General features: G+C 33.4%; 1 pseudogene across 1 annotated transcript; it reads right to left on the bottom strand.

Moving 5' to 3' along the window:
* Window positions 1-8,486: 8,486 nt before the first annotated feature.
* On the bottom strand, window positions 8,487-9,097 carry LOC308639417 (annotated as a pseudogene). The gene has a single exon. The product of its transcript is annotated as an uncharacterized misc_RNA (transcript).
* Between the last annotated feature and the right edge of the window lie 1,543 nt (window positions 9,098-10,640).

The following is a 10,640-nucleotide window of genomic DNA, read 5'->3' as shown; positions in this document are numbered from 1 at the left end:
AATGATATTGGCCTGAGGCTTAACATAGATAGCCTTTACAATGTTGAGATAAATTGCTGTTATCCCTAGTTTTTCTAGTGTTTTGAACATAAAGGGGTGCTGTATTTTGTCAAAATACCGCTTTTTCTGTGTCTAACGAGACGATCATATGGTTCTTACCTTTAAGTCTATTGATGTGATGAATTACATTTATTGATTTCCGTATATTGAACTAGACTTGCATCCCTGAGATGAATCCCACTTGATCATGGTGCATGATCTTTTTGATATGTTTTTATATTTGATTTGCCAGTATTTTATTGAGAATTTTTGCATCTATGTTTATTAGAGATATTGGTCTGAAGTTTTCATTCTTTGAGGTGTCTTTGTCTTGTTTTGGAATCAGGGTGATATTGGCCTCATAGAATGAATTTGGAAGTACTCCCTCTTTTTCTATTTCCTGAAATAGACTGTAGATTATTGGTATTAGTTCTTCTTAAAAGGTCTTGTAAAACTCTGCTGTGTATCCGTTTGGTTCTTGGATTTTCTTGGTTGGTAATCTTTTGATGGCTTCTTCTATTTCCTCACTTGATATTCATCTGTTTAAGTTGTGTATATCTTCCTGACTCAATTTGGTCAGGTCATATGACTTTAGGAATTTATCTATGCTTTCACTATCCTCTGTTTTATTAGAGTATAAGGTTTCAAAATAATTTCTAATTATCCTCTTTATTTCTGTTGTGTCTGTTGTGATATTGCCTTTTTCATCACATATGCTAGTAATTTGGATTCTCTTTCTTCTCCTTATTAGCATGGCTAAGGGTCTGTCAATCTTATTTATTTCTTCAAAGAACCAACTTTTAGTTTTGTCAGTTTTTTCAATTATTTCTTTTGTTTCAATTTCATTGTTTTCAGCTCTGATTTTAATTATTTCTTGCCTTCTACTGCTTTTGTTGCTGGTTTGTTCTTCTTTTCTAGGGTTTTGAGGTATAGTGTGAGGTCATTTACTTTTTGGCTTTTTCTTCTTTTAAGGAATGAACTCCATGCAATGAATTTTCTTCTTAGTACTGCTTTCATAGTGTTCCAGAGATTTTGATATGTTGTGTCTGTGTTCTCATTTACCTCTAAGAATTTTTAAATTTCCTCCTTTATGTCTTCTGTAACCCATTGTTCATTCGGTAGCATATTGTTCATTCTCCATGTGATGTAGGAAATTTTTCTTCCTTATTTTATTGTTGATTTCCAATTTCGTTCCATTATGATCAGATAAAATGCATGGTAGTATTTCTACTCCTTTGTATTTGCTAAGAGTTACCCTGTGGCATAATATATGGTCTATTTTTTGAGAAGGATCCATATGCTGCTGAAAAGAAAGTGTATCTGCTTGATGTTGGTTGATATATTCTATGTATGTCAGTTAAGTCCAAGTTATTAATTGTCTTATTGAGTTCTATAGTTTCTTTATTCAACTTTTGTTTGGAAGATCTGTTCAGTGATGAGAGAGGGGTGTTAAAATCATCCATGATTATTGTGTTGTGGTCTATTTGATTCTTGAACTTCAGAAGAGTTTCTTTCATGAACATAGCTGCACCATTGTTTGGGGAATATATATTAATAATTGTTATGTCATGTTGGTGCATGGTTCGCTTGAGTAGTATGTAATGTCCTTCTTTATTCCTTTTTATTAATTTTGGCTTGAAGCCTACTTTATTTGATGTGAGTATGGACACCCCAGCTTGCTTCCGAAGTCCATGTGAGTGGTATGATTTTTCCCAACCTTTCACCTTCAGTCTGTTTGTCTTTTCCTATCAAATGAGTCTCTTGTAGGCAGCATATTGTTGGGTATTTTTTAATCCAGTTTACTAGCCTATGTCTTTTGAATGGTGAGTTTAAGCCATTAACATTTAGGGTTACTATTGAGATATGGTTTGTATTTCCAGCTATATTTGTTTATTTTTGTTATTTAACTTGACTTGATTTTCCTCTTTGATTAGTTTTTCCTTTAGTGTACTACCTCCCACTGTTGGTTTTCATTGTTGTTTTTCATTTCCTCTTCATGAAATGTTTTGCCAAGGATATTTTGAAGTGCCAGTTTTCTATCTGCAAATTCTTTTAACTTTTGTTTATCATGGAAGGTTTTTATTTCATCTTCAAATGTGAAGCTTAATTTTGCTGGATGTAAGATTCTTGGTTGGAACCCATTATCTTTCAGCATTTGAAATATGTTGTTCCAGGATCTTCTAGCTTTCACGGTCTGTGTTGAAAGACCAGCTGTTAACCTAATTGGTTTACCCCTATATGTGATCTGCTTCCTTTCTCTTGTGGCTTTTAAAATTTTCTCCTTGTTCTGTATGTTGGGCATTTTCATTATACTATGTCTTGGTGTGAATCTTTTGTGATTTTGCACATTTGGCTTCCTGTAGGCTAGTATTTGGATTTCCGTTTCATTTTTCATTTCTGGAAAGTTTTCTGATACTGTTTCATTGAACAGATTGCTCATTCCTTTGGTTTGGACCTCAATACCTTCCTATACCCAAATAACTCTTAAATTTGGTCTCTTTATGTTATCCTATATTTTTTGGATGTTCTGCTCATGGCTTCTTATCAGTCTCACTGTGCTGTCTACATTCTTTTCAATATGATATATTTTTCTTTATTGTCTGATGTCCTATATTCTAAGTGGTCTACTCTTCTGGTGAAACTCTCATTTGAGTTTTTAATTTGGTTTATCATTTCTTTCATTTCTAGGATTTCTGTTTGGTTTTTTTGTATAACCTCTATCTCACTGTAGAGTTGATCTTTTGCTTCTTGGATTTGTTTATGTAATTCATTGTCAAAACCATTTGTATTCCTTCTTTTCAGAAATGTCTGTTTACTTCATTTGCCCTTTTATTGATTAGGTTATTCGTTTTGTTTTGGTGATAACTCTCTTGTGCTCTTTATATATTCCATATTAATATTTCTTGTTAGAATACTATATGGCAAAAGATTTCCTCCCATTCTACAGTCTCTTTTCACACTCTTATTTCCTTCACTGTGCAGAAGTTTTTTTTTTATTTTGTTGCATGCCACTTATTAATTCTTGTTGTGTATCTTTTGTGATTTTTGCACATTTGGCGTATTTATTGAAATTTAGGCATTATTAAGATTTTTTCACTCATAATTTATTGATGCCTACTCATGCCATATTAGAATTAGGCTGTAAGAGCCTGATTATTAATGAGTGAAGTAATTTCAACTTGGACTCATAATCTAGTCAGAGAGTCCTCCAAATCTCTGAATTAATATGTTCCAAAAATAAGAGGTAAGTACAAAGGAGGCAAGTAGGTTGTCTTTATTGAGCTAGAAAAAGAAGAAGTGATAACATTTGCAAAATACTGCTTTACTGTCCTCTTGTTATGCTATTAGGTAATGCATGTAAAACAAATAAGGTACTACTATACATCCTTCAGTTTTTAATTCATAACATGTGGTAAACAGCTTTATATTTCCTAAATTCACACTACAAGTTTTACTCTGTACATTGCAAATCTTATTATCCTTTTGTTTTGATTGTGTAAATTTGAAATGAAAAAGACATTTAATGAACATAAACAGAGTGAAATGATTACTGTAGTCATTCAAATTAACTTATCTATGTTTTCACATGGTTACTTTTTATAATTTGAATGAATATTCTAAGAACACCTGAAACCTACAATTTCTGAAAATTTCCAGTTACAACAAAATATTGTTAAGTAATTATCATGCTGTATTTTTTTGTATCTCAACTGATTTATTCTACATAAGTAACAATTTAGAACCCTATGACTGACATTTTCCCTTTTCCCCCTATTCACACTCCTGGTAACCCTTTTCTGTTTTGCTACTATGCATCCATCTTGTTTTTGGAATCCACTTACAAGTGAGCCAGGCAGTATTTTCCTGTGTCTAAGTGTCTAATTTCATTTAGCATAATGGAGTTATGTTCTTTGGTACCCATGTGTTTCCACCACCATTTAATTATTTATTTGTTTCAGTCAGCTTTTGCATCATTGCAACCAAAAGTCTGAGAGGAACAACTTAAAGGAGGAAAAGTTTATTTTGGCTCACTTCAGACATTTCACCCATACTTGTCCAACTATGGCCCAGAGATGAGGTAGAACATCATGGCAGAAGGCCTTAGAGGAAGAAAACAGCTCAAGACATGACATTCAGCTGGCATAGCCTGCTTCACTCACTAGGGACAAAATATAAACTACAAAGCAAGCCCTAGTGACCTATTTTCTACAGCCACACACTGCCTGCCTCAAATTAACACCCAGTCAACCCATATCAGAGGTTTAAACTACTAATTATAACATTCATAATCTAATCATCTTACCTCTGAGCTTCCTTACATTCTTTGACATATGAGCTTTTGGGGTGCACATTATGTCTAACACATAATAACAACTCATCGGGTATTTCATTCTCTGTGGTCAGGGGACACATGAATTCAGAGCACTGTCAACTGCCAGATGAGGATGATTCAGGAGCTTGTTCCCTGGCTAAGAGTTACACAAGATGATGCACTTGATACATGCACAAACTCTATCCTGGGAAAAATTTGAGATTGTTTTAATCCCCAGAAAAGGGGTTGGTGAGGAAGGCAAGGGAAGTACCTACATGCCCATTCAGGCTCTTTATAGTCTATTGCTTCTCTGATCCACTGAATCCTACATGGAGACTAAATTCAGAAATTGAATTATATGGCAGCAGGCGGGAAAGTGTATATGAAAATATCCAGACAGCAACAGGGAGCTGGCCATTATTGCCTGCCTACTCTTCACTGTGTTTGGAGACATGGAGTGTGTGCTCTTCTGCCTTATTAAAAAACTTTGTTTTATACATTTGTCTCAGGGAACTCTGAACTGTTGTTGCAGTTCAAAATGTGAGTTAGAAAGCCAGCCCTGATTTGGAAGAGTAAAATAGAGGGGCTATATTTGTGGGTTCCTTTGGGACAAGCCAAGATTTGGGTGTTTCCTACTGAGCCTTGAGTTATGGTGAGAATGTGTTTCCAGTTATCCTACTCATGTATATGTGATTATGTTCATTGTGTTCTAGTATGTAATTTCTGGATTTCTCAGGGGGAGGAAATTGACACATCTATAGATGTTTATACAGTGCATGCAAAGGAAGAATAAATTGATGGTGCTCCTGTACCTCCATCTTGCTGAAATCACTTAAAAATTTATTTTTAAGGGGATGCTCTGGAAGATTATCTTCAGGAACTGTCTCTGATATAGACTGGAAGTAAAAAAGGAGGAGATGTTCTTGAAGTCAAGGGGGATTTTGTAACCAGTTTAGAGCTCACTCAAGTGCCAGAAGCAGGTATGTAATCCATTATGTTACAAACTTATGGAGAATTATTTTCCATAATATTTTATCCTTAATAGTATAGTTATAACATCTATAATAAGACCAGAATTGCAATATAAAGATTATTTACAATTTAGTTTGCCTTTCAAAAGCAAATTGGGTGAAAACCATATTGAATCATAAAATATGAAAACAATTTCTAATTTTTGAGTGTAAATGTCTTCAACAGATAACAATTTTCAGGGTTTTTTCATATTTCTGTTTTACAGTTTGTTAAATTTTTTCTATGGGCAACGGATCAGGAGTTGTTATTGTTGATGTTGTTGTTCTGCAGTACTGGGGATTGAACAGAGGTGCTTTACCACTGAATGACATCCCTAGCCATTCTTAGTTTTGTTTTTTGTTTTAATTTGAGACTTGATCTCCCTGAGCTACTCAGGCTGGACTGGAACTTGTAGTACTCCTGCCTCATCCTCAGAGTAGCTGCAGTGACACATGTGTGCCACTTCCCTTGACCTGGATCATGAATTTATTCAGTTCATATACAGGAATATGTATTAGCACACATTGTATAAAGCCACCTTAATCTTTGTAGAGAATGGTGAAGGTGAGTCAGGTATGTATCCTATCCTATCCAGGGCCACAAAAAGAAGAAGAGAAACTCAGGCAGGTAATGAAGTACTGTTTTCTAGTAAGGTAGTGGTCAGCATATGAGATAATGATGTCACCCATATCATGTATTATTTATTAAAAGCTTCTGCCTTGAGATAATGGATATGATTTGAAATTCACATACTATATGACCACCTGTGTCATCAACATCATTATGTTTTACAAAAACGTTTTAAAAACTGATATTCATTATTTACATTGACTTCTAAATTTAATGAAACATTTTATATTTAGGTAAGAAATTATTTTGAGTTGGTCTTTTGAATGTTTTTTCTCTACAGTGTTGAACCATTCTATTAGAGTCTTTCCATTAGAAGAGTGTTCTATGATCACTTCCCAAAAACTTCTGAATGTGATGAAAATATAATCCATGGAATATTATTTTTAAATGAATATATTGTTAAAATTGATAACAAAGTATGTGAAACTGAAGTATAAAATTTTATATAAGAGCAACAGAAAAAAACTAAGGAAAGAGAAATAGGTGCTTAATAAAAGAACTATATGAATTTTTTTAGTAAAATGAATAGTAAATCCAACTAATCAATGATGAGATTCTGTTCAGCAAAATAGCTATTGAATCAAGAGATCTATGCCTATTATATAACATTAAATGTAATGGAATAATTCCAACAATGATTCATATTAACATATATTAATTATACTGTGTAAATGAAAAGAAACAAATACATTTTGAAATCTGATGTTTTCTAAGTCTGAATGAAATGTTTGATGTAGGAAGAAACATGCATTATGTTATATCTCAGTAGAACCTGAATCTAAACATTGCAAAGATAATGGAAGAACTTCTGAATTTTGTCAGTTGTCCTTCCAAATAAGACAAGACATTTTATTTAATGCATTTACAACCCAGTCTCTTGCTTTCATCTATGAATAAAAATTATGTGTTTTGTAAGACAAGCAAGGAAGCTTTTCTTCAAAGTCTCCACAGAGGCCTAACTTCAGTTGTAATTAAAATAGTGATTGTTTGAGTTCTTGATTTAGTCTGCATAAGTCTTCAGATTTTCTATCCTACAAACTTGCCAAATATGCTTATTTCATGTTTCTCTCTTTTTTGTGTAAGCACTTTTAGATACAAAGATTTGGGGTTTCCAAGTATCCTTCTCTTCATCTCCCTCTTTTTCCTCCTTAATTTCTTCCTTCTATTTCTTCCTTTATTTATCAAACTTCATATTCACTCTTTTATTATATGTCCTACTATAAAATATGGTATATATCTTCTTCACATTTTGATGGTTTAATGATGATAATGCCTGAAAACAATTATAACCATATAATTTATTACAAACTAAAATTCTTTTAAATGTATAAAGAGGCTCTATTCATAGTTACAAATGGACTGTAGGTGAAAAATGAGAAATCATGGTTACCCTACTTAAAACCACTGGGAGATAAACTTGTAGAAATTCACTGTTTTCCTCAGTAGAGAAAGACAAATGCAATACTGAACTTCTGTTCACATCACTTATGCAAATCCAAATGTGACAATAACTGATTTAGCTACCTTATATTCAAACTATTATTTCCAGGTAAAGCATTTGTTTTATACTTTTTTGTTAATACCTTTTGTTTCATGTTTTTTAATTTGCTACATAGAATTTTTAGTAAAGGTGCCTAAAATTTTGCTCTCTATTCAAAATTATCTTCATTTATGAAGACAAGTTCATTTTATATAATGTATTTACAACTCAGTCTCTTGATTTCATCTATGAATAAAAATTATGGTGTTTTGTAAAACAAGCAAGGGCGTTTTCCTTCAAAGTCTCCACAGAGGCCTAACTTCAGTTATATTTAAAATAATAATTGTTTAAGTTCTTGGTTGAGTCTGTTTTAGAGAACCAAAACTCTGGTGTTGTTTCAGTGCCTTTAATTTTCTGTAAATAAAGTTCTGCTGAGTAATGTTTGCAACTGCTGTGTTTATATTCTAGATGAAGGACAAACAAAGGTATAAATGAAGATAAGCTGAAACAAGTCAGGCCATTGTTTTATTGAATATTGGACTTCATATTCTCAATAAGTTACAGATTTCTCCAATGATGACTTCTGTATTTTTTGTTAACTTTTAAATTGATACTATGGAAAATAATTATATTGTTTTTGAACTTTTAAATTTGAATCTGAATATGCAAGAGCATATTTTTATTTGCTATTTATGTACAGGTATAATGTTGATGTGCAGATTTTCTATCCTACAAACTTGCCAAATCTGCTTATACCTTACTTCTCTCTTTTTGTGTGAGCATAAGTTCTGAGTGTTAATATATTGCAAGGGATGCATCCTAGGTACACACTTTATTTTTTCTCTCTTCCAAATTCTTTAGCTGCTAAAATTGCCCTTGCAGAGTCAACAAATACTCTAATATGTTTAAAGTGTGATTTATTAAATCTACCTGTGAAGTGATACATTCTCTATGAAGCCTTCTGAAATATTTTTAAAGTTTATTTACAATTGAACGCAGATAGTTCTTTAAAATTTATAGGTAATTGGGGCTAGGGATGTGGCTCAAGTGGTAGTGTGCTCGCCTAGCACAATATGGATGGAGCCATTCTATTTTTTTCTTCTTTTTTGGTGGCTCTTCTTCACAGCTTCTATCTGTCCTAGTGCTGCTGCTACTAGAAGAGTTAGACTAAGTCTGAATCAGAGGAGGAAGAGGTTGTGGAGGAAACCCAAGATGAAAAACTAGAGGAGCTCTCATTGGTGTCACTCTCCTCTGAAGAAAATGAGGTAGATGTTTCTTCACTCTCTCATGAAGAATCTCTGGCTGAACTGTCATGACTATTGCTACTGGAACTAGTTACACTCTTTGACCTTTATATCTTGGTCTTTTTTCTTCATTAGCCTCTCCATTACTGATAGAAATGAGAGGTAAAAAACTGCTTTGTTGTAATAATACTCTGTTTTCTTTTTCTTTTAAAGCTTTCTTTAGTTCTGCTGTTCTTGAAGCCCTATGGAGGTTTTTTTTTTTGTGTGTGTGTGTGTACATTCATAAATCCACTATCCAAATTCAAAGCATTTCTGACATCTCACATGTTGCTCATTTGCTTCTTGTCTCCATGCTATAATCTGGTGCCTGGGAGTTTCCATCTTCGGGCAGCCTCCATATTTGTCTCTTGGTACTTTATGATTTTCAGAATACAGAATCATAATAGTGTGTTTTTTCTATTTAAACTTCATATAATCTTTCTTTTTCTTAGATTATTCAAATGGAAAGGCACAACCAATACCATGTATACATTACTTTCAAAAGTACCTTGGGATATATAACTTCTTTTCCTATTCTCTGAAACTAAAGTGTCTGTAAGACTTTGAGTAATGCTGGGGTAGTTTTTCCAAAGTACAGCTATTTCTGGGTTACTTCATTTCATCACAAAACCCCATTTAAATGAAGAAGACAAAAAAGCAGGTTCAGGCTTCCATGATTTCAGACTTTGCAAGACACTTATCTTCCCTGCCAGATACTTATAATGGGGCTGTCCCTTTCAATACTACCTGCTTCTGTTACTAGGCTGATAATAAGATTTTATTCAAGGAACCTTAAAAGTCACCACTGCATCAATTTTTGTCTAGATAACTTTGATCTGTGCTGTGTGGTCAAGAATGAGCAGCCCAATCCTAGGCCTGCAGTGGTTAATGACAGTAGCTTAATTTATTTGCTTTTTTAAAAGATCAGGAATAATAGCAACTCACCTTCATAGAGTGTCTTTTATTTTTTAGCTAGATTTCAGTGTGACAATTTCATTGCTTATTAAATTTTATTACTTATTTTTATGTGGTGTGGAGGATTGAACCCAGTGTCTCACACATGCTAGGCAAGTGCTCTACCACTAAGTAGCCCCTCAAACCAAATACTACTAATGTGTTGAATAATGAGTATGTGTTCATATAGTAAAACCCTGATGTGTTCATAAAATATTGAGTATGTATATTTTACTGTTTACTATAAGAGGCTTTGTTTTTCTATTGAAGAGGGTTTGCTCAAAACGTAGCCCACTGAAGTTACAGGGTATACGTGATGTAATCACTGGGACAAAAGTAAAGTTTAATTTTTTTTGCAGTAATCCTCATTTTACTGTACTATAGAAAAAATATTTACACTACTGATCCTGCTTGGAACATTTGTGGGGACACAAAGAAAGAACTATTATCACACGTTGCATGTAACAGTGCATTATCATCTCCTGCAAACTCTTCTGAGCTTTCTTCAGAAGTTACTAAGAAGCATGGAAGGAAAGCAACAGACCTCTTTTTCCTCTCCATAAACTCTCACCTTGACTATCACATGTCATACAGAAGCCCTTCCAATGCCTATTTCCAACCTTTTTTTTCCTGTTACTATGGGCAATCCAAAAATTACAATTCAGAACTTGATTGGCATCCACTCAGCCATAAAAGTAATTCTACAACAAACATCCCTACTAAGAATACACACCACATTATTAAGTGATGTAATCAGGCTGTAAATTGCAATTTTTTCTCCCTCTTTGAAAAACGTTTTCTGGTCTAAAATTACTAAAAACCTGGGGTTCAAATAAAAAGTTAGACAAATTGCAGGGTATGTCATTTTGCCACCAATTATATGAGAAAACCCTAGGCCATATAGCTTGATGAATGAAATAGTTATAGCAAA

The sequence above is a fragment of the Spermophilus citellus genome (genome assembly GCF_964194105.1).
Source record: "Spermophilus citellus genome assembly, chromosome: X".
Classification (NCBI taxonomy): Eukaryota; Metazoa; Chordata; class Mammalia; order Rodentia; family Sciuridae; genus Spermophilus; species Spermophilus citellus.
The sequence above is the reverse complement of the archived record's forward strand: the minus strand, read 5'-3'. Positions and strand labels throughout refer to the sequence as shown.